This window comes from Herpailurus yagouaroundi, unplaced genomic scaffold (assembly GCF_014898765.1).
Source record: "Herpailurus yagouaroundi ecotype Mexico unplaced genomic scaffold, PumYag 140, whole genome shotgun sequence".
Lineage (NCBI taxonomy): Eukaryota > Metazoa > Chordata > Mammalia > Carnivora > Felidae > Herpailurus > Herpailurus yagouaroundi.
This window is the reverse complement of record NW_024412395.1, coordinates 54873822-54898076: the sequence shown is the minus strand read 5'-3', so window position 1 is coordinate 54898076 and position 24255 is coordinate 54873822. Positions and strand designations below refer to the sequence as shown.

Sequence of the window (24255 nt, the reverse complement as noted above, 5' to 3'; positions counted from 1 at the left end):
GCTGTGGCTAGGACTTCTAGTACTACATTGAATAAAAGTGGTAAGAGTGGATATCCTTGTCTTGTTCTTGCTCTTAGGGGAAAAGCTCTATTTTTTAGCATTGAGTATAATGTTAGCTGCAGGTTTTTCATAGATGGCCTTTATTTTGGCCTCTTTTTCTTAATATTTTAATGCTCTTTATATTCCTAATATTACAGATTAGCCTGTATCTGTGATAAATGCTGCAAAGTTTTTCTTTCACCATGCTATTTTTTTTTTTTTTTTTGCCATAGAGCAGGAGTTTGTTTCTTTGTTTGTTTGTTTGTTTGTTTTCCAAATTTTAGTTTAAATTCTAGTTAGTTAACATATAGTGTAATATTGGTTTCAGGAGTAGAATTTGGTGATTCATCACTTACATATAATACCCAGTGCTCATCATAATAAGTGCCCTCCTTAATTCCCATCACCCATTTAGCCCATCCCCCACCGACCTCCCTGCATCAACCCTCAGCTTGTTCTCTATCATTAAGAGCCTCTTATGGTTTGCTTCCCTTTCTCTTTTTCCCCCTTCCTCTATGTTCATCTACTTCGTTTCCTAAATTCCACTTATGAGTGAAATCATATGGTATTTGTTTTACTCTGACTTATTTCACTTAGCATAATACACTCTATCTCCATCCGTGTCATTGCAATGGCAAGATTTCATTCTTTCTGATGGCTGAGTAATATTCCATTGTATATATACACCATACCTTCTTTATCCATTCATAAGTCAATGGACACTTGGGCTCTTACCATAGTTTGGCTATTGTCGATAATGCTGCTATAAACATCAGGGTGCATGTCCTCCTTCAAATTTGTGTTTTTGTATCCTTTGGCTAAATAAATCCTAGTGCAATTGCTGGATCCTAGGGTAGTTCTATTTTTAACTTTTTGGGGATCCTCCATATTGTTTTCCATGGTGGCTATACCAGTTTGCATTCCCACCAACAGTGTAAGAGGATTCCCCTTTCTCTGCATCCTCGCTAACATCTGTTATTGCCTGAGTTATTAATTTTAGCCATTCTGACAAGTGTGAGGTGATATCTCATTGTGGTTTTGACTTGCTGGGTTTGGGGTTCTTTTTATTAAAATAATTTTTTTAAAGATTGATTTTCAAGTAATCACACCCAACATGAGGCTCATCTCACAACCCCAAGATCAAGAGTCACACACCCTACCAATTGAACCAGCCAGGTGCCCCAAGGAGGGTTTTAAAAACTGCTGCTGAATTTACTAATATTTTCTTTTACTGCATCTGGATATTTTATTTTTCATTAGAAAGCATTATTTGGGAGGTGGGCTGCATTTGGACTGGGTTTCCATTTATCCTGATATCCTAATTCTCTCTGTTCTGTGAGGCACAGTAGTGAGACTTCTTTTCCCTTCTGCCAAGGAGGTGATGAAGGCCGGAGCTGAACCAGGCTGATGGGTTTTCACCTGTTTCTCTTTCAGGAGGTCCACATTGCCTCCTTTTGACCCAAGGAATCCTGGTTGGAGAGAGTTACAGATACTTAGACACTGTTCTAAACACCAGGTGGTTAACCTGGTGGATAGTAAGAGGCATGGGTCCAATTTTCTGATCAGCAAGGTGGCCCCATGGAGTGGGGGTGGGATGGTGAGGGGAAAATAATCGGTGATCCTTAGAGTCCGGGCCACTAGGTGGCACTCCTTTAGATTCATTTCTGTGGGACTGTAGGAGGAAATGCTGTAAGTCTTCAGAAGAAAAAGGAAATGACTCGCTAAGTTTAACTGGCCAAAAGGAAGCCCCAGTGGGAAGTTCCCCTCCATCCACACAATTTTGACTTCTATAATCAGACTCGGTGCCTCTTTGCCTGTGTTAGAAAATATCACTTCTTCCATATCACTATGGAAGAATCATATCCATATGATTCCTCACCAGGAGGGCAATGTGGGCCGAGTTGTATGTGTAAAGATTGTCTTTGCTGTGAGTGTCTCCAGGCCCTGGGGTAAGGGCATGGGGAGAGAAGTCAAAGAGAAGTCAAGATGGTCACTGCATGACCTGTTCTTGGAGAGCCTGGACCTTGGAGTGACAAGACCTTGGTTCTTGTCCCAAAGCTACAGCCAACTGGCCCTATTATTGCACACATGCTGCTTAGCCTTCTATTACTGTGTCCTCATCTGCAAAATGGGACAACAAATGCCTTTCCTACCTATGTGTCAAGGATGTCAATGGGACAAAAGGATGTTAAGTGGAAATTTGCACAGTAAAAAACACTGTGCAAATGTATTTTTATTATCATTATGGTTACATTTTGTCATATATGGATATATCTCTATGGAAGATACAATGGTCATAAGACTTGTATTCATAGGCTAATCTGCTGTTTATAAGGTAATTTTTTCATATACTTGTATTTTTTCACAGCTTGTATCAGGTGACTAAAGGGGTTCATAGTTCAAAAGTGGTTAAGAATTATGGACCTGAAAAAAGGAGCCAGGCTGGCCCCAGGACTTCCTCCCCATTTGGTTTCTACAAAGACTCAACTGGTTCTAGTCCCTCCGCAACTCCCAGATGGGATTGATAGCTACTGGTCTCACTTCTTACTGCAGCTGGTCTGGAGGGAGACAGAAAAGAGATGAGAGAAGGGTCTAGAAGGGGTGTGGAGTGTCTAGAAACCAAAGATGAAACTCTAAGGCAGTGGCCTTGCAGCAAATAGAAAACAAGTTTGTGTTGTAAAACTCTTCGTCATGCCACAGTGGTCTTCTTTCTGTTCCTCAAATGTGCCATGTGTTCCTATTTAGGGCCTTTTGCAGAGGCAATTTTGATTATCTAGAATGTTCTTGACCTGGCTCTTCTCCCTGACTGGCTCCTTCATATCAATTCCAATATCACTTCCTCAGAAAAGTCCTCTCTGATCACACAACCCCCCCCCCCCCACCGCCCCCAAGCACAAATTATCTTTCAAGACCACTTATCACCACAGGAAATCATCCTTTTCTCCCCCTGCTTATTTGTTTGTTGTCTACACAGCCCACCCACCGTCTAGCAGAGTGAAAGCACCTTTGGGGCAGGAATTCCATGTCATTCCCAGAGTCTACAACTATCTGACACAAGGCAAGAACTCAACACGTGCTCATTGGGTGGATGTGTGTCTTAGAAAAGGAACTGCGTTCTTGTTAGAAAATGCTGCATCTGCATCTGGGACTTTTCTTTTTCCCTTGGTGCCAATGTCAAAGTCCTCAGGTCCTGCCCGTGTGTTCTACTTCTGAGAAATGTCTCACACCCCTGTCCCCTCCTGCTCGCCACCTCCCACCCCTCACAGCTGCTGCTCCCTTGCCTGGGCACTATCAGCCCTGTCCCTCGCCCCCCGCTGCCAAGACTTTCCTGAAACACAGGTGTCTGTCCCCTCCTCCCTTGCTCTCATTCACCCCCACTCCTGGGACAACCAACCCCCTTCTGTGTCTTCCTTGCCTTCTTTGCCTTCCTTGGGGCTGAATCAAAGTGTGCTCCCCGTAGTAACCCCAAGCTTTGCTTTTCCGGCCAACATCTTGCCTGTCTCATTAGTGGAGCCCAAGCATGGCACTGTCAGCAGCTCCTCGGGAATCCCTGGAGAAGACAGAAGTGTCTGTCCCCTAAGTGCATGGAGCTTCTGAACCCGGCAGGTTGGGTGTGCCAGAGAGAGCTTACTGAGGATGTCTCAGGAGAGGGCCAAAAAGGGCCCCCCAAGGGCAGACCAGGGCCCTTACACAGCTCTTGGGGAGCCTGTGGGCAAAGATGTGGGGCTGGCCTGCCACAAATTGGTCAAGCCATTGGAAGGGCTGGAATGGAGCTGCACTCAGGCAGCTGTCGCTGTCCCCGCTTGTTTTGTAGCACAGATAGTGGTACACGGGTAGCAGGGGGTTGTCTCATAACTTAAGCGGAGAGAATGCAAACCCACTGAGACAGGACGTCTTGGCTTTGGTGGGGGAACAAATGCTGACTGCAGTTGACGGTGTGGCCCTTCTCTTTCCATCAACAGCTGTTGCCAGGTGGGGCCGACCCGGGGGCGAGCAAGCTGCTGCTTAGAACCGGTTAGAACCGGTTAGAACCGAAGGGGAAAACTTTCCGTAGGCTGTTCAGGTAATGATGTTTAGTGACCTTTCTTACGAAAGACATTATATATCTTGTGAGTTATTACCATTAAAGATATTTATTTTTTATACCAAATGTCTAAATTCATCTACTCCGTAGAGATCATTTCATCTCCTACTGTATGCGATCTCAGCAGAAACAATGCTTTCCCCAAATGTGTCAGTTCTATTTTTAAAAAGGTCCAGTGACCTATTTCTGTAACTCTCACACACACTGAAAGAACAGCGGAGTCTATTTAGGCTCAGCTCTGTCACTGAAAAGTTACCCCTGCCAGGTGTTCCCTACAGAGGTGCCACCTTGCCTCGCAGGAAAGAAGCATGATGAAGTAAGAGTATGGTCAGAGTGAGCTCCTGGGAGCATACACACACACACACACACACACACACACACGCACACACACTTCCCCAGTTTTGAACAGTGTCCAGATGACTACAGTCCAACTTTAGCCAAACTTGACATTAGGAGATTGCTTAATAATCAACTATTTCCTGGACAAAGAACTTGAAAAGATAATTTATAAAAGAGGAACTCAATTCATCAACTAATACGTGGAAAAAGGGTTAGCTCCTCTAGTAACCACAAAAATGAAAATTGTTAACAGTGCCACTGTCCAAAACTAACCTAGGGTATGAGAAGTCAGGGTAGTGATTACCCTTGGGTGGGGGGCAAGGGGTCAAAGGGGGCATGACAGGTGCTTCTGGGGTTCTGGTAACGTTTAGTTTCTTGATCTGGGTGCTGGTTACTTAGAAGTCTTCACTTTGTAAAAATTCACTTATGATTTGTGTACTTCTCTGAATGTATGATAAGCCTCGCCAAAAATTTTACATAAGAAGACAATTCCACTTTCTACCTCTTAGGTTATATTATAATAATATATCATATTATATTTTACTTTACATATTACATATACATATATTAGTGATAATAGCCAGTGCAGTGGAAAGCCATCTCAAAGCTGGAATTTTCACATATTGCTAGTGACAGTGCACATTAATACAGCCCTCTTTGGGGAGCGATCTGGCAATATGAATTTAAAAATCTTAGAAGCATTTGTATTTGCTAGCTGCATAATTCCACTTCTGAGACTCTATCTTTAGAAATAATCCTAAATGTCAAAAAAGAGTTACGTGGGTGTGCCTGGGTGGCTCAATAGGTTAAGCGACCAACTCTTGGTTTCGGCTCAGGTCATGATCTCAGGGTTCGTGAGATCAAGCCCCGCGTTGGGCTCTGTGCTGACAGCATAGAGCCTGCTTGGGATTCTCTCTTTCTCTCTCCTTCTCTCTCTGCCCTTCCCCTGCTTGTGTGTGCATGTACTCCCTCTCTCTCGAAATAAATAAATAAACATTAAACAAAGGGTTACGTGCACACATGCATTGCAATGTCATTTAGAATAACAAAAAATTTATAATAGTAAGGCATTGAAAGCAATATAAATGTTCAACTATAGGGCAATAGGTCAGTAAACTCTGATAAATACATGTGATGACATTTTGTGCACTTATTATATAGTACACTAAAGTGAGCAATGACAGAAGGAAACACAATGTAGTAAGAAAAGCAGGATATGAAATTATAGGCACAACTATAACTATGTTTAAAAAAAAAAAAAAGAACACACCTATGCAGAAAAAATCACGAGAAGATAAAAAAGTGATCAGTGTTCATGTCTGGGTAACAGGCCTATGGGCAGTATATTTACTTTCCTGTGTTTTCCAAATTTTATTCAATGAGTCTGTATTACTTTGGTCAAGGAAGTCATGTTTGAAGAGTAAGCCATGTGCCTTTTACTCAGTCTCAGGGGGTGCTGCCCTTTGCTTCTCCCAAATCCCCTACACTCCTGCCAGTCTGGGTTTTGGTGCCTCATGTACCATTGCAGGCTGTGGGGGGATGGAAGCATTGAAAACGGTCACCTCTGGGCGGGGAGCATATTGAAGCCCACTACACTCTCCGTTCTGGCTGATGTAGGTTTGGTTCTGATGACCCAGGAAGAACCCCTAAGCTTATCACTAGGGCTACAAGTGTGCCAAGGTCCTACCAAAACACTTGAAATCTGAGGGGGTGTGGGGGGGGGGGACTGTTGGCTCAAAAATAAGTGAAGTGCAAAATTAAAATTTACAATTTTTTATTGCAATGACTACAAAATGTAAATTAGATCAGCTCCTTTAATTGTTAACATTTGATTTCATAAAAATTTCATTAAATTGGAGAGCAATTTATAGGTTTAATTTTTTATTATATTCAAGATTTTCTGACCCTTTATGGCCTTTGAGAGAAATAATGGTTGATATATATTAAATTCTTTTCTGGTAACCATATAATTTAAAAAAAACCTACAAAATTATGAGAGATCTCTCAAAAAGGGCAATATAATTGTGTCTCCTGTGGTATTATGCCTGACTCCAAGTAAGGTGGGGTCTCCACAAGTGAGAGTCCCCTGGGCCAAGCAATCTTTATTTCTCCCCTCAGGTAATAGCGAATCTTAAGAGGCCTCCCATCCCACCTTTGCCCTGCTCCAAAATGAAAATGTATTTAGGTCTGTTCCTGGGAAACATCTTACACTGGCTCCCCAAGCTCTCCTAAGGGAAGTCGGAGCTGACCCCCCAGGCCAGGTAGGCTTCTCTCCTGCCCTCTTACCTAAGTACCGTGCTTCCTTTAGTCAAACCACTTTCCTCTTGAGATTGTCCTTATCTGCCTCCGTTTATTGCCCTGAGAGTTTTCGGAAAGCAGGGGCCACTTTGTAAAGAACTTTCTTAACAGCGGGAATACTCCTGGAGGTGAGGAGGCAAAGCAGGAAGGGGGAGGGGTGGGAAGACAGACCCACCTCTGGAGATGGAGGGATGGGGGTAGAGCCTAGGGCTGGTGGGGCAGATTTGAACCTCTGGGTAGGCAGAGGCACCCAGTTCGAGGATACACCAGTCTGGAGTGCAGGAGAGGAGCTCGGATAGAGAAAGCGAGTGGTGGCGACCAATATAAATGGGGTGGGGTGGGGTCGAAGTCACTGCTGTGGCTGTGGCTGTGCCTGTGGCTGTGGCTGTGAGGAGCCCACTTCGGAAGTGTGGGCAGAGAGAGAGCGCTGTGAGAAACCTCACCACTTGTGGGCTGGGCAGAAGACAGCGTGGATGAAAGATAGCAGGGCCTATGAAGTTCTCGGGGTTCCCGCAGAAAGAGGAAGAAAGCTCTAACAGGAGGCAGGAGGCAGGAGGCATAGCCACCCCTCCCTCACCCGAGGCCAGAGGTGCAACGGTGAGCAGTCATCTGCGGATCAGCTCTAGGCCAGGCCCTATACCCAATGCTTTGCAAGAATTATCTCAAGTGAGCTGCAGAACCCTGTGAAGATAGACCCCATTTTACAGACGAACACAGGTTGGCTGAGGAACTCGCGCAAAGACTCATGGGAAGGAAGTGCAAGCGTGTAGACCCGGCTCCAGATTCCATCCCAGAGCTAGGTTGTCTCCAAGTATGACTGCGGCTGGAAGAGCGTCCCCCGGGGGCCGGTTATTAGAAAGCCTCCAGGGAAGTGTCTGTGATGAGGGTCAAAGCCAAGCAGCAGGAGAATCGCTGAGTCAGGGAAAGGGGAAGAAAGGCAGGGAGGGACTTTTTCATGAAGCAAAGGGGTATTTGCAATTTATTGTGTATTTATTATTTTTTCCATATCAAGAAGCAATCGCCAGTTAATGCTTTTATAATTTTAATGTCTAAAAAATTACCTTAGCTGCTTCCAGGTGGCATGTGGGGCCTGAGGCTGAGAGCTGCCCCTGCCACCACCAACACGGACACTTTGTACTAATAAGTCTTGTTCTTGTGCTGGATGGTCCCAACCTGAAGCTGAAGAAGTCGCCCTGGGTGCAGGACCACGATGGTGTAAGCCCTGCTGGTGGCCTCTGACATCCTCGTCGTGGGAGGAACAATTGATGGTGTTGTTGCAGAACCTCCTAGCGTTGGCTCTGTCTCTGATGTACATGGGTGTCAGAGGCCAGCAGCTTTCTTGGCCTACGGAGTAAATGGCCAATATACTGTGGAAGGACCTGCATCCAGCTTCCTGTTCACAATGGATAGTGGGGAAGTTTCTGTTTCATAATGCTGGACCAATCCAATGCATCCAACATCCCACAACTCAGGAGATTTCTTCTACTCATTGGGCTCTTCTGTGTCCTGTTGGTTTGTTTGGTGGCTGGAACAGTCACGGGTTGGAAAGCCTTTTGGGAAGAAATCAGAGGCTATGAATTTGCTCTTGTTCAGGAAGTTTTAAAGGTTGTACTGATCCCCTAATATGAAACGTGGAAAAGGATGGAAAGCACCAGAAAAAGCAGCATCTCTGAAAAGGAAGAAAGCATACCATCGCTTGGACTAGATGTCTTGCTATTGAAGAGCCAGGCTTGTTAATGTTTCTTCCTGCTGACCTATACTGACAAACCAATAACAGTTGAGAAAAAAGTTTCTCGTTCCTTAAAGAAAATATATTCCATTTCTAAAACTGTAATACTGAATAAAGTGATTTTTCTTTTACAATGCCCTGTTTTCTCCTTTTTGGAGAAAACACTTCTAAGTTTCAGGATTTCATGTAAAATCAGGAAGCAAGATCCCATAAGCTGAGAAGTCTGGACCGCTGATGGTGTTTCCCTATGCTGCTTTGCCTTTAAACAGATTGGGAACAGTACATTATTGCAGATACGTCTGTAAGATGGTTTCCTGAACAGTAAGATGTAGGGAAGGAGTAAAAGTAAATCATTTTTCTAATTAAAAAAAAATTACTTTTGAACATAGCAATAAAAACCTAAGCATTTCTCCATTCCTTGCCTAACTTCTTCCTTAATGTCACCTGAACTGGTTGTACCAAACATTGGAGGCCTTTCTTTCTTTTTTAAAAAATGTTTATCTTTGAGAGAGAGAGCACGAGCTCAGGGGCACAAGTGGGGGAGGGGTAGAGAGAGAGGGGGGACAGAGGATCCAAAGCAGGCTCTGTGCTGACAGCAGAGAGCCCCATGCAGGGCTTGAACTCACAGGAGATCATGACCTGAGCCGAAGTCAGTCACTCAACCAGCTGAGCCACCCAGGTGCCCCTGGAGGCCTTTCCGTTTGTTATTCGACATTATGGATTTTCTTCTAGTTTCTTGGTCCACACATCCCTCTATGAGACCTACCCTGGTCATCCTGTAATACTGTAGCCAGCCCCTGGCCTCAAACAGTGGGAGCTCCTGATCTCCTTTACCCTGCTCCGTTTTCTTCTTCTTCTTCTCTCCATAGTAACTGTTACCATTAAGTAATATTTTTGAGTTGTCTTTTAAGTTTACCGCACGATCCTCCTGATGACTACGGCGCATGCTCCTTGAAGGCAGGTGTCTTCGTCTTGTTCTGTGACCTAATCCAGGTGTCTAGAGCAGTTCTGGGCACTTAGTAGAAGCTCCATTCAGATTTTTGGAATAAAAAGAGGTATTGTCTCAAGTGGGCTGTGACTCCCTCATAAAAAGGAAAGGGCTGTAGCCAATGTTTGGAAGATGGGCGCCATCTTGCCATAGGTGAGAGAAACAGAAAAGGCACTCCACACAGGGGAGTGACAAGCAAATGCTGCAAGATAAAAGCTAAGTCATTTGAGAGGCAGTAAGTAGGCCAATTTGCCAGTGCCAGGATGTGTGGCATTGAATGCTGGAACAAAAGGTATGGATTTCCTTTATTCTTGTGGCATAAAGGCAATGGGAGGGAAGGGAAGGGTATTTATGGAAGGGTTCTGACTTGACGAGAGTCTTTTTTTTTTTTCTAAGTTTATTTGTTTAAATAGTATTTATACCCAATGTGTGGCTCGAACTCACAGCTGCAGGATCGAGAGTTGCATGCTCCCCTGAGCCAGCCAGGAGCTCCACAAGTGATATTTTAGAAAAATTGATCTGGAGGCGGGGTGAGGTGCCTTTTGGATGGGAATGGTTCCTTCTGGGATGTCTCCTTCAATCCCCACCCCCTGCCTTCATGAGCACTCTGGGGATTTACTGTGCCCCCGTTTTCACTGTGCTCTCACTACTCCAGTTTAAGCCAGAATCTGAGTCTTAAGGTGTGGAGCACATCTTCGATTTGAAGGGAGGAGGATTTGGCTCTGCTCTCCTTTCTCTAGGTGAAGTCAGGGGAGGCAATGGCCATGGCCTCTGGCTAGAAATGGCATGTGGCACTTGGAATGCTTCCTCCCGCTTCTCCCTCCTCAAATTTGTGTTACTGTCCCCCAAAGGGATGAATGAATGCTTGAGATTTCCCTAAGCAACAGTGAAATTCCAAAGAAGTAAAAGGCAGGGAGAACTTTGCCCCATATCAAGAACATGGACAAATTTAGAGCTGGAGGCTTATGTTACAATTGCAAGTCAAACTCCAAGTGGGGTAACCAGCCCATTAGCGCAGGCACGTGAAAACTGACTTTTCTGCCATCCCTACGCACACACACGCGCACACACACACACACACATACATGTGTGCACACTCTCACATACACACATTCATTGGGCCCTGGAAAGATCAAGGCCAACTGCAAAGTACCCATTCCCCAAGACTCCTAATTTATATTGGGAACTAGCTATAAAGCTCCCCCTGGTCCCCCAATCTTCCCTTGCAATGATAAAGAGCATGTCACATCACACTAAATGTGACACTTAATCAAAACCCATCTTCTTTAACAAACCCTTAACCTCCAGCACATGAGAGTCACCAAGGCCAAGGGACGAGACAGGGAGCCGACTCAGGTGGCACATGCTTTGATTAAGATGATACAGATTTCCTTTTATTTCACTTTCATCAGAGTTGTAAAATTCGAATCTATCCCCTTTTTGATTTGACAACAGCACATTTCAGTAGAGGTTGACACCAAAAAAAGATCAGGACTTGTTCTCTCTTCAACCGGGAGTAGACGATAATTTCTCTGAATCCTCTTCAGTAATGATCGTCAGAGCTTCTGATCTTCCCATAAGCAAGTTTTGCAGAGAACACGGTTAAACCGAAGCACAAACCTGGCTGGCATCTGGTTCCTTTCTTAAGTGGTATCTAAATAGCCTTAATCTCTAGGCCCTGGAAAAGACCTCCCCTTCTCTGCCTCCTTTCTTGGGTCTTTTTTTTTCTCAGACTTAAATCCTCAAGTGAATTCTTTTGCCAGATTTCTGGGGCAGGAAATCTACTTCCCTGCCACACAGTACTTGAGAAACTTCTGGGGGCTTCAGCAATTGTCCATTTCTGTAGCATGAGCTATGGTTTTTCTCATGACCAGTGAGGGATTTTGTTTTTAAACTGTTTAATCACTAGCTAGCTCCCAACAATACAAAGGTACTTCTACCTGGTCAATGTGCATTTATTGAATCTCAGTTATGGACGATGTAGATGTCGCAAGAGAAAAAAGGCTTCCTTCTGCTTCCAAGACACTGTCAATCTTGAAGTTAAATGTGATACCGGTATATACAGTACAATGTGACAAGTGGCTGCAAGAATTCCAAAGCACGGGCAGTTCATGAATCCAGAAAGCATGAAGCATCTACTGTGTGCAGGACCCTGTTCTAGGCACGGGATACCGCTGTGTACAAAATGGACAACATTCCTGTCTGCAAGACACTTACGTTCTAGTTGGAGCTGGGCAACATTTTCAACTTTTGTACATTCGGCTTTTGAACCACCCACACTTTCGAACGGTATCCACTGATCTTCTCCATTCGCCCTTTGCAGACTGAGTTTGGACTTCCACGGACCCGCTGACGAGTGAAATGTCATAGCTACCACCTGACGTCACAACCATTGGGGCTCCAGTTCAGTCTTTGCAGGGTCAGTGCCCTTATTAGTCACTAAAAATGAAGAGACATTTAAAAAATAAAAGTGTATGTTATTGGTAAGACTTGTAATTCTCATTAACTTATGATTGAGACAAAGATGGAAACCATTAGGAAGGAAAAAAGCAAAATTAGAGAACCTTTTTAAAATGTAGAAATATCAAATATTGAGTCTAACAAAGTATAAATAGGATTTTTAAAATTTATTTTTTGTTTCTGTGAGAGCAGTCTTATGAAATATGTTGGCAATAACTTGGGCAGGTCTTTAGCAAGAGCACTTGCCCTATATGTGAGACCTTTCTTTCCACTCCAAAGGACTGGGTGCTCTGGTCAGGACTAAGAAAGGACAGGTATGACCACCAACAAAAACTAAGAGACAACCTCCTGAATGGGGGAAGATATTTGAAAATGACATATCCGATAAAAGGTTAGCATCCAAAATATATAAAGAACTTACACAACTTAACGCCCCAAAGAAACCAAATAACCCAGTTAAAAATGGGCAGAGGATGTGAACAGACATTTCCCCAAAGACATACAGATGGCCAACAGACACATGAAAAGATGCTCAACATCACCCATCGTCAGGGAAATGCAAATCAAAACCACAATGAGATATCACTTCACACCTGTCAGGATGGCTAAAATCAACACCACAAGGAACAACAGGTATTGGTGAGGATACGGAGTAAAAGGAATCTTTGTGCACTGTTGAGAATGCAAACTGGTGCAGCCATTCTGGAAGACAGTATGGAGGTTCCTCAACAAATTAAAAATAGAATTACCATGTGATCCAGTAACCAAACTACTGTATTTCCCCCCCCCCCAATATATAAAAACACTAATTTGAAGGGATACATGCACCTGATGTTTATTGCATCATTATTTGCAATAGCCAAATTATGCAAGTGTCCATCGACAGATAAATGGATAAAAAAGATGCAGTATATACATACACTGGAACATTATTCAGCCACAAAAAAATGAAATCTTGCCATTTGCAATAGCATGGATGGATCTAGAGACCAAATTAAGCTAGTTAGAGAAAGACAAATACCAGATGATTTTACGCATATGTGGAATTAAAGAAAGAAAACGCATGAACAAATTAACAAAGGGGGGAGAAAAGAGACAAACCAAAAAACAGACTGTCAACTCCGGAGAACAAATTGATGGTTACCAGAATGAAATAGGTGATGGGGATTAAGAGCACACTTATTGAGCACTAATATAGGGAATCACTGAATCACTCTATTGTACTCCTGAAGCAAATAAACGCTGTATATTAACTATGGTGGAATAAAAATGAAAAGAAAAGAAAAAAAAGGAATGAAAGAACAGGCATGGCCCAGCACCAGTAAAGGGCACTTACTTTTTACTCAAGGACATAAGGAAAAACAGAATGCCCAGCATATTTCAAAGCAGAAGGGGGAAAATTGGTTTTCTTGTTTTTCCAGAAAGAGGAGATAAGTAATATGGCAAAGAATCTTCTCCTTCCCAAGACCAGGTTAAGGCTAAAGAGTATGGACTAACCTAGAATGAGAACACAGAAGTTGATGCCTAGGGCCAGAGCAGGGAAAGAGTAAGTGTCAGGCCTGCGTTGACTTTTCGAACTGGAGGCCTTTTCCATTGCCCTTCAAAGACCGTCATTATCCCACCCATGCCCCGCAAGGGGACTGGCATAGGATTACCCTGACGCGTGTCTGTGAATGAGTCAGTGCAGGATGGGACAGTGTAGAATGCGGGGGGTAGTGGGGGCGAAGGCAGCGGGAATGATCTCGAGCTGTAATACCAAGAACTTTACCCTAATCCTTAGTGGCCTGTGTCCTCCTCCACCACCCACACACAGGCCCCTGAACTGCTCATGAAGCAATGCAGCACACACAGGAGGAAACCACAGCCCCCAAAGCCAGCACCAGCAGGAGCAAAGGCGGCTGCATTTGCTCTGGGAGAGGAGCTCCTTCCCGCTTCTTGCCAGGCGGAGGGGCTGAGGGTGTTGCTGCACCCCCAGTCAAAGCTCGTATGGATCATCTTGGACTGGGCCCTGTCACTTCCCCATTGTATGCAAGAGCTAACCCCTCCTGACCATGAGGAGGATGAAGAGCCTCATTACAGGATTCAGTCACCACTGAGTGGGTAAACATGTGTGTTTGTTGTCCTCTGTGAGCTTTTGTGATAAAATTGTCTATACTTAAAAATTTTTATTAGAATTGTTTTTCAACATATATAGAAGTAGAGAGGGTAGTATATAGAATCCCATACACCCATCATCTAGATCTAACCATTAACATCTTACCATATCCTATAGGCTGAATGTTAATGTCCCCATGAAAATTGGTATGTTGAAACCTAACCCTGAATGTGATATTGGGAGGTGGGGCCTTTGGGAGGTGATTAAACCACGAGGGTGGGGCCCTCATAAATGAATTAGTGCCCTTATGAAAGAGACCCTAGAGAGCTCACTCACCCCTTCTGCCACATTAGGTTACAATGAGAAGGCACCATCTATGAACCAGGACGTGGGCTCTCATTAGACAGAATTTGCTGGCACCTCCATCTTGGATTTCCAGCCTCCAGAACTGTGAAAAATAATTTTTGTTGTTTATACCCAGTTTATAGAATTCTGTTACAGGAGCCCAAATGGACTAAGATGCTATCTTTGTTTCATCATGTGTTTTTCTGTTCAGTAGGCTCCATGCCCAACCTGGGGCTTGAAATCACGAACCTGAGCTCAAGACCTGAGATCAAGAGTCAGACACTCAACCAACTGAGGCACCTAGCTGTACCCATCATGATGTTTTTTTCTTAAGTATTTTAAAATAAATCCCAGATGTCATATTTCACTTCCAAATACTTAGGGGTATACTTTTTAAAAGATAAGGGCATTGTCTTATATAACCACAACACCATTATCACACATATAAAAATTTGTTTACATATTTATTTTTTATGTTTTTTTCCACACTTACTTATCAAAATTAACAATAAGTTCTTAAATGTTTTCTGATACCCAGTCCAAATTCAAATTTTCTTGAAATATCCCAAGATGTCTCCTTACGGTTGGTACATTTGAATCAGGATCCAAACAAGGTGCACACATTGCATATGGTTGTTAGAGCTCTAGTTGCTTTAATCTAGGGATCACTTTGAAGTATTAACCAGGGGGGTGCTCTCACCCACCCACCCCCCTGGGCTTCAGTGAATCTCACCGAGTGGACTCCGAGGGCCCTCCCAGCAGTGCAGGCGATCAGACCAGAGTGACCAGGGTCTGGAGGAAGCAGCCTTGGCCTGCAACTAGAAACACGGAGTTTCGACTTTTCAGATATGAGGCATGAGATTTGGAAAACTGTACAATGAAATTTCTGTTCCTTGACTCCAGACAAGATACAGCCTCTTCCTGGAGGACAGAGAGAGAAGATGGACCCCAGGAAAGAAGCAGACCCGAGAAAGAGTGCACTCCACCCACCATGGGCCTAGGCAAAGGGGCTCCGTTTGCAGCTTGTGCTGAGGAGCTGGGCAGTCAGCCTCCTCAGGGTCCTCTGGTGAGCCCTGCTCCTGATCGGCTCCTTTTGTTTGTTCAATGGGCGGGGTGCTCATCTCTTCCAGGAGGACTTTGCAGCCAAGGGTCCACAGCACAGGGAAGCTCCCTCACAGGAAGTGGGGCCCTGGCTACCCAGAGGGTTGGTGGTGCTTGGAAGGAAGCCCCTCCTACCCCCCACTCTCTCCCCATCTGGCCGGCACCGTGTTGAGGTCATCCCCGCCGCTGGGCCGAGTGACACATACCCTCTTCTGCATCTCTGTAGGGCTGCCTGGTCAACGGCATACTCTCGTGCTCCCTCTGAGAGTTGAGCCATATGCTAGGTTGATTTCTTCCAAATTTGAAACTTTGATCAAAGAATAGCATTTCTTATGTGGGAGGAGAGTGCCTGAGGCCTCAGCTTTGCCCCCCGGCACTGTATTCCAGCTTAAACTGTGCCCTGAACCTCCTGGACCAGAACTAACCATGTTGGTGAACCCCTAGAGAAGCGGCCCCCGAGACCCTGGAGACAGAGTGGAGAGGGTGTGAGCCAACACCCAGATGACAGCTGTGCTCTTGGCCTTCCGGAGTACTGGCTGCCTTCTGTTTGTGCCTGTGTGAAAACTTGTTCCTCGGGAGCACATGGGGGGGTGGGGTGGGGGGGACATTCATTTTCTTTGATGACCTAGTCGGTGCTCTTTGGGCTCTCGTCCTGTATTGGCTTTGGTGGCAGTGGCTCTGGGAAGGCTGTGCCCTGCGGGAGGCTTCCTGCAGGACCCCAGAGGTCCTGACTGTACCAGGATGGTGAGGTCTTGGAGAAGGTGCTGCTTTGCTGGCCTCCACGTGTAGCTCCGAGATCTTGGCGGCTGGCAATCTGGTCTGCATCTGATCGATTTTATCTGCAAAGTATTCAGAAAATTTCTCCCCCAAAGAACATGCTGACCCCCTGAAGGAGGGAATGCAGTGTGGGTCGCTTGTTTGAAGACGTTCTCAGTTTTGATGAGGCTTGTGCAGAGACCCAAGATAAGCCTCAGAACACGAGCCAAGCGGGTGGGGGAAAGGCTCCTCTGGTGACACTCCGCATCTTCCCCTGCCTTCCATTTTACGTGTTTACCAATTGTGAAAGCAAATCCAGCTGTTGGGAGGAATTGCTTCCAGATGACATTATGGGAAAGGAAAACACACTTTATAAAAAAGCTGCAGAATAAAAAGCAGAACATGTATGCTTTGTGGGCCAGGATTTCATATGGACTATTTCCTGATATTGTGCAATAAGCCAGCTCCTGGGGTAATAATAAGAACAGTGCAAATGTTCCCTGCACCAGAGTCAGGAGACCAGAGCTGGGACTGGACTTGGCAGAACGTGGGGAAAATCACTTGACCTCCCTAGGCCACCATATTTTTCTCCCTCGCAGGAACCGCTCCCCACCTCACTGGAGATCCCTGTGAAAGCCTCAGAAAACATCTTCTGCATGTCGAGTGATGTGCAAGAACCAGAAGAAAGCAAGGACATTTTGCTTTTGGAAATGGGATGCGTTTCTCAGCCCCCCAGCACAGAAATTTGCTGTGTTGGCTTTCTCAAAGATTTTAGAAGCTCTCTAATGAGCTGGAATTAAAGTGTCCCTTTACTAATTTGGTTTTACAGGTCACTGGATAAAACCTACTTAGAGTGGTTTGGAAGAGGATTAGGACATTTGCGTCTCTTCCAAGTTGACTTTCCAGGCAGGGTCAGTCAGCAGCTGGAGACTCCCTTGGCTAGGGGCCAGAGCTCTTTTGTAAGCTGCAAGTTTGTAAGGGCCTGGTGAGCACACTGTAACTCTATTATCCAAGAAATGGACAGTTTGCAGGGAAATGAAAATGTAAATGTATAAAAACAAGGCACATATTCCTGAGTCGGGCTGCCTACAAGAAGGCCAGCACTGCAGTTCGCCAGGGCGAAGCAAACATTTGAGACCGCCGAGCCACCCTCCAGACTCCTCCTGGGGCAGTGCGGACATCAGTAGCTCCAGAATTGCCTTATGCTCGGGAAATTTCCATAGACTAGGACTGTGGCTATGGAAATTAAAGTTAAATACGATTTAAAATGGTTTCTCAGTCCTACCAGCCACATTTCGAGTGCTCAATAGCCACATGCGATGAGTGATTACCGTGTGAGACAGTACGGATAAAATGAACATCCACTCATTTATCCAACAGATATTTATTTACAGAGTGTCATGGCAGCGAAGGGAGTACTTAACATTTCTGCCCTCATAGAGTTTATGTTCTAAAGGGGAAGATAAACAATGGACAATAAATATAGTAACTTTTTCCATCAGTTGTGATCCCAGCAGGAAACAGATGACTTAGTCAATTGAGTAATCGAGACAAGTTTCATGAGAGGAATTACCAAGACGTGGGCGGACTTCAGGGTTTGAGACTTTGAGAGTTTCTCTTTGAGAAAGAGAAAACGGAGTTGCACCTGAGAACTACCCACTGTGGGGGAATCAGTGCCCACGCATGAGTCTAACAGGGCAAGAGAAGGGGCAGTCACCAGAACCCAGTGAGAACTCTGGGTGGGGGCTGTGGCCTCTGCTAGAGGGACCTGGCCAGGCCAGGCACCCCAGGTGGGGTGGGAGCCTCAGGACTGGACCCCATTCTCCTTTATTCTCGGGGCTCCTGCCTGTGCCCCCCCACTGGCTGGCCCCCAGGGAAGCCGCAGGCGGGGAGTCCCCTGGGGCACAGAGCAGAGTGGAAAAGAGTGGAGAGGAATCTGGACAAACAGCATTAGCACAATCATGCAGTATATTAAAAGGCGATAGGCACAGGAGGAAGAGAGGCAGCTAAGAGGCACCGGAACTGATGGGGCAGGGTAGCCAAGTAAAACAAACGGCCTGAAGTGCAGACTCCCCTTCCTTTGCTCTCCCACCACCCCTCTCTTTCCTGTCACCCTCCTCGGAGTCCTGCTATCGTCTCTGTGCTGCTTCCCTGCCACTTGTCACATCCCTTCCCTCTGGGCATCCTCACAAGGTCTCTGGAGCCAAAGCAGGGCAGTTCTGGCTAATTTTCAGTGAGTCTCTGTGCTCGGTTTACTTCGAAAGCACAGGTGGGGCAATTTTTTAATTTTTATTTTTTTCCTCACTCATATCTTTTTTCTGTTCTTGGAATTCAGTCCAGAATATCACGTTGTATTTACTTGTCATGTCTCCTTAGTGTTCTCCAGTCTGTGACAGTTTCTCAGGCTTCCCTTGTCTTTCATGACCTTGACACTTTTGAAGAGCATCGGTCAGGTACTTTGTAAAATGTGCCTCAATTTGGGTTTGTCTGCTGTTTTCTCATGACTGGACTGCGGTGTGAGTTGTTGGGAAGAAGACCGCACAGGGGAAGTGTCTTTCTCAAGACATTGAATCAGGGGTTCATGATATGAGTATAACGCTACAGCTGATGTTAACCTTGACCACTTGGTTAAGGTGGTACCTATCAGGTTTTGCAACAGTAAGGTTACTACTTTTCTTAAAGATTTTTTTAATGTTTATTTTTGAGAAAGAGAGAGAAAGAGCATGCAGCATGTGCAGGGGAAGGGCAGAGAGAGAGGGAGACAGAGGATCCTAAGCGGGCTCTGCACTGACAGCACAGAGACCGATGCAGGACTTGAACCCACGAACCGTGAGATCATGCCCGGAGCTGGAGCTGGACGCTTAACTGACTGAGCCACCAGATGCTCCATGTTACTAACTTTCTTTGTTACCAGTAAGTCACTAAATCCAGCCCACACTCCGGGGAAAAGGAATGAAACTCCTATTCTAGAGGAAGGAGTATCAACGAATTTGTGGATATATGTGAAAACCACCACAGTAATTAATTATTATTTTTGGGTAGATAATCTGGGGCGATACAAAGATCCCGTTTCTCCTTAAAGCCTCACCCACCAACTTTCACATTCCTCAGAGGATCTTGCCTGCCACCATTATTACCACAGGGCTCTACGGCGATTTTGTACTTTCCTCATTCCTTCTACATTTACAATTTGGAATCCTTCTTTAAGGACAGTTTTTCTCTTCTACTCATCTATTTATTCGGTCATTTATTTTTTATCAGTATGGACTCATGGGTGTTTGTTTTTTCTTTGACTTATAATCTAATACTACTGGTATGTATTCAGTGCTCAAAATGTTCCGGGTTTGGACACTGGGAACTTCTTCCGGTTTGCCCCTGTGTCCTCCTGACACGCCTTCATCCTTTTTGTGATTTGCTTTGTTCTGAGCACGACTTTACTTTCTGTCAGTGTAAAATGCCCCAAGCTCACCCCGTGTTTTCAGCCCCAGCCGTAGAATCTGCCATTTCTCCAGAGGGCCTCCCAGGGCATTTTTAATTTCTTTGCTGATATGCTGATGGCTTTATTAAGGGCATGATGTGCTGCCAGACTCAGAATCCTATCCTTACAGGCAACTGTCACAGTGGGAAAGAATCTGACAGATCCATTGTTCCCGACCTGGCACCGAATAGTTTTGTGACCTTGGGCACATAACTATGTAAGCCTCGGTATTCTCTTCTGTAAAATGGGGAATAATAATTGTACTTCCTTATGGGGTGAGAGCATTAAATGCGAGAATGCACGTGAGACAGTTCACATGCCTGTCCTAACTATCCAATGAATGTTTTTTGGTGATAATGAAGATGCTGCTGTTCCTGGTACAGGTGACCGGTTTTAAGGGAAGACTGCCTGGCTATGTAACTCTAATAAAACTCTCTGCCTCAGTTTCTCATCAGTAAAATGGGGATAATAACAATAACGATCTCATAGAGCTTTTGTTGGATTAAATGAGTCCAAACACACAAAGTCAATACACACTCAGAACAGAGCCTAGTAAGCCCGTGTTAACTATTAGCTGTTGTTTTTTTTTTTTATTTTTTTAATGTTTATTTATTTTTGAGAGAGACAGAGCATGAGCGGGGGAGGGGCAGAGAGAGAGGGAGACACAGAATCTGAAGCAGGCTCCAGGCTCCTGGCTTGTCAGCACAGAGCCTGACGTGGGGCTCAAACCCACAAACTGTGAGATCATGACCTGAGCCGAAGTTGGACGCTTAACTGTCTGAGCCACCCAGACGCCCCCTGTTTTTTTAATTATTACTATTGTAGACTAAATGTCTAGTTCCTTTGGTGTTATCCTCCCGATGGTTGGTAGGCCAAGAATTATGGCAGAAAAATTAAACGATATAGTTAAAAAAAACCCAACTATGAAATGTAAAGATAAAAGATGGTTAACATCATGCGGTTATCATCCTTAAAAGGAGAACAGCCAAATTCAAATTCATAACTAGTTTGATCACCGTCATGTGCTGCTGACATTTCTTCCTCTGAGGTGTTGACAAATGGCTGAGAAAGAATTACTCAATTCACATTTGCCTCACACTGATGCATGAGGCCCAAATGGCCCACGGCTTTGGGGAAACTCTTTGTAAATCCATCAAATTTGGCCATTAAAAAATGATAACTATGATCAGCCGATGCTGAGGGACCCATTTTGTGGAAAAAAGAAATGAAACCAACACAGTTAGTGACACAATAATTAGGACGCAGGGGAGACTGCTGACAATTTGGAGATGTTTTCTTGGAGAAAATATCAAATGACTTTCAGTTTGCAGGACATTAATAGATAATTAAATTGACAATTTATTGTCGCAGAGTGACAGTTGTTCCCTTCTCCTCTGTGCACATGAGTCGAGCATCTAAAGGCAATTCTTGCCCTATCTTAATTGTGGGATAGAGTGCCTTGAAAAGTCCTTCCCTCCCGCTGAAAACCCCAATACATTTCCTTGTTAAGAACGTTAGGATTTTCTCACTATTGGCCTCAAAGTGTGGCCAAAACTACACCAGGATGGGTTATTATTAATTCAATTTTTTTTTTGTTTTAATAAACTTATGTTTGAAAACCGTGAGTGCCCAAGTTAGCCTTATCCTCACCAACAGTATCATGGGGCCGTGGACTCTGATGATGATGATGATGAGAAATGTCAGCTGACCTCAGCCAACAGCTAGGTGGGGTCTCTCCTCCCTACAAAGAAAAACCCACTTGTGACCTGGCTGGGAACAGAAGCGGAATGGACAAGGGCCTGTAGGAGAAAACCAGGCTCTCCTCGTTGAGGCCATTTTCTCCAAAATAAGACAAGGACACTGGCAGCAACCTTAAGGGATACACGTGTGTTCATTGTTGACAGACATTAGCATTCCTGAGGTCCAAGGATGAGAGACAAGGTGGCTGAGAGAAGTGACAGTGAAGATGTTCAGTGGGTCCACAAGGTAGAGGCAGGCAGTGGGACCTGTAAAGCCATCTCAAGCACACTGTGGTGGGGGCTCACTGGATCAGGAGGGGTCCTCTAGAGCCTGTTCTGGTGATGTGGCAGGCTGCACTACTCTCTGCTTTGGTCACTGCCCAATGCAAGGAAAATGGGTCTGAGTAAAGCCTTAAGGCTGACAAAGATGCTGAGTTGCAAACATCTGGATTCCATCAACGTGAGCACAATACTAACAGTTTTTACTGGAGCATAGCATGCAAGGAGTAAAGCAGGGACAAGTGAGGCTAGAGAGGGGTCGGTTGTGGAGGGCCCTGTGGGCAAGGTGAGGTATTTCCAACTTTATCCTAATAAAGTCCAGATAAAAGATGAACTAAACTAAGGTCGTTTGGTGAGAGGGTGGAGAAGAGATAACAAGCTGCTAAGTTCAAACTTGATGGCTGACCTGATGTAGGGGCTGTAGGAAGAGGAGGAGCTTATGATAACCCCTGGGTATCTAGCATGGGTAACAGATATCATAGCCAACGACAGGAATAGAGGAGGAAGAGTGGGATTTGGGGTAAAGGTGATGTATTCTGTTATTTTTTTTTTAAAGATTTTATTTTTAAGTGATCTCTGCTCCCAACGTGGGGCTCGAACTCACAACCCCAAGATCAAGAGTCACATGTGCTACCGACTGAGCCAGCCAGGTGCCCCATATTCTGTTATCACATGATGAGTTGGAGGCATCTGTGGGATCCTTTTTGGAGACATCTGGTCTTTGGACACACTGACCTAGAGTTCAGGACACAGGGATGGGCCTGAGCAACAGATTTGAGAGTCCCAGTGTCCTTATGATAACATAAGCTGTGGGCACAAATAACCTCTTCAGGGAGAAGAGAAGGAAAGGAAAGGTTAACTTAGTAACACAAGGAAGGAGAGAGCGGATCCCATGAAGGAGAGTGAGAAATAGCAGTCAGAAAACTAGTGGAGACCAATGTAATCAATTGTTAATTTGTTTCTCCTTGGGGTAATCTCAGCCAAACTAGCCGGACAGTATTTGGGTCCCTCTGTGGTAACCCTTCAGCAACTTGGTTCAGAACTCCATCCCTTAAAAAGCCAACGAAAAAACTACAGTTGGGTGAGATGTTTGGCAAAAACAGATGCAAACTGTATTGGGTAGCAGTTTTGAAACAATTGGTAATTATATAAATATAATTACGTTTATAGGGGTGCCTGGGTGGCCTAGTTGGTTAAGCATCCGACTCTTGGTTTGGGCTCAGGTCATGATCTGACGGTGCAGGAGTTGGAACCCCACGTCGGGCTCTGTGCTGCCAGGCACATTGCCTGCCCTCTCTCCTCTCTGCCCCTCCCCCACTCACTCTGTCTCTCTCAGAATAAATAAAAAACATTAAAAAAATAAATATAGTATATGTGTACCAGAATTCCTCCCCAAACTCAAGTATTTTGAGAACCTAGAGGGAGTGGGATTATAAAACATTTCGAATTCAGCAAACGTGCATGTTCCCCTCATCATTTCTATTCTATTTGCTTTACTTCGGAAAATGTAGTGTTTTGCTACCAAGGTAAAGCCAAGATTCTGTTATTGTTTTTTTGATGGGTAAACCAAGGTACTGGATCCTGATGACTTATTCACATAGGTTATTAAAATCAAAACAGTAATAAGATCATCACATATCATGCCCATTATCAATATTTTTCTATGTTATGAAGACTGACTATCACTTACCTGGCACTCATACTTCCTTTATTGATAGTAGTTACAAAACAATGTCTCTCAAGCTTCTTGTGTTCTTACCACACTATGGAATAATTTTTGGTGACATGGCAGCCTAGAAGTTACGAACTGGCAGCCCGCGGGGTGAGTTTTGATGGTCCTGCAAGTGTGTTTTAAAAGCCTGCCCTAGCTGACAACATTCGGAAGTCAGGGGATTTCACATAACAGTTCAGATGTCTGGCTTCTCTTGAAGGACTGGGTCAACAATCAGCGTCTGCTTCACGGTGGCTCTGCCTGCAGACCACGCCTGTCTTCTCCCATTCTGCACTCCCAGACTCTCACCTTTCTATTCCCCATCTCTTCCCTGTAGGCATCTGCGTGGGAGACCAGATCCCTCCGCTCTAGGCCAACCGACAGCTGCTCAAGGTGAATGGCCAACACCGGTCGTCGCTTCATTATTTGTGTGCGTCTCCTCCTGCCATTGGAACTCCTTAAGGGCTGAAGTTTTTACTTCCTGTGCTTGTGTGCCGACCGTGCTGTGCTAGGCCTGGCACACAGGCCCTCAATAAAAGTTGGGTTAATGAATCTATGAGGTTTTAATTCTTTGCAAGCAGTTGGCTACAGATGAAGAAGGGGAAATTGCAATGAGTTGCCTGAGGTCCCAAAGCTTAGAAATCCCGGGTATGAGATTAGTCCAATCGGCCTGTGATGAAGCTGTGAATAAAGAACAGGCTTGGTGTTCGGGTGCATTTCTTGACAGATCCATCAGGCCTCACGTGCGGATTCCTGGGAATCTCTTCTGAGTCACAATGTGCATTCAAAGGCTCTGAGGGATTCTGTAGTAAAA

The 24255-nt window shown here is 44.9% G+C and overlaps 2 long non-coding RNA genes across 4 annotated transcripts in view; one reads left to right on the top strand and one right to left on the bottom strand.

Moving 5' to 3' along the window:
- LOC121030717 (uncharacterized) overlaps nucleotides 1-23993 on the top strand; it is a 35536-nt gene extending 11543 nt beyond the window's left edge. Inside the window, exons 2-4 of one of the 2 annotated variants that reach the window (XR_005790377.1) lie at nucleotides 4002-4102; nucleotides 6581-6723; nucleotides 23779-23993. This is a non-coding gene — a long non-coding RNA (uncharacterized LOC121030717). The remainder of the gene's footprint in view (nucleotides 1-4001; nucleotides 4103-6580; nucleotides 6724-23778) is intronic. The other variant, XR_005790378.1, reaches the window with a different exon arrangement.
- On the bottom strand, nucleotides 14823-23785 carry LOC121030715 (uncharacterized). Of its 2 annotated transcripts, none has more exons than XR_005790375.1 (2): nucleotides 23421-23785; nucleotides 14823-16615 (listed from the first exon to the last, which is right to left on the bottom strand). It is a non-coding gene; the product is annotated as an uncharacterized LOC121030715 (long non-coding RNA). The 2 variants fall into 2 exon arrangements; XR_005790376.1 differs by having other exon boundaries at nucleotides 14823-16569.
- Nucleotides 23994-24255: the final 262 nt, after the last annotated feature.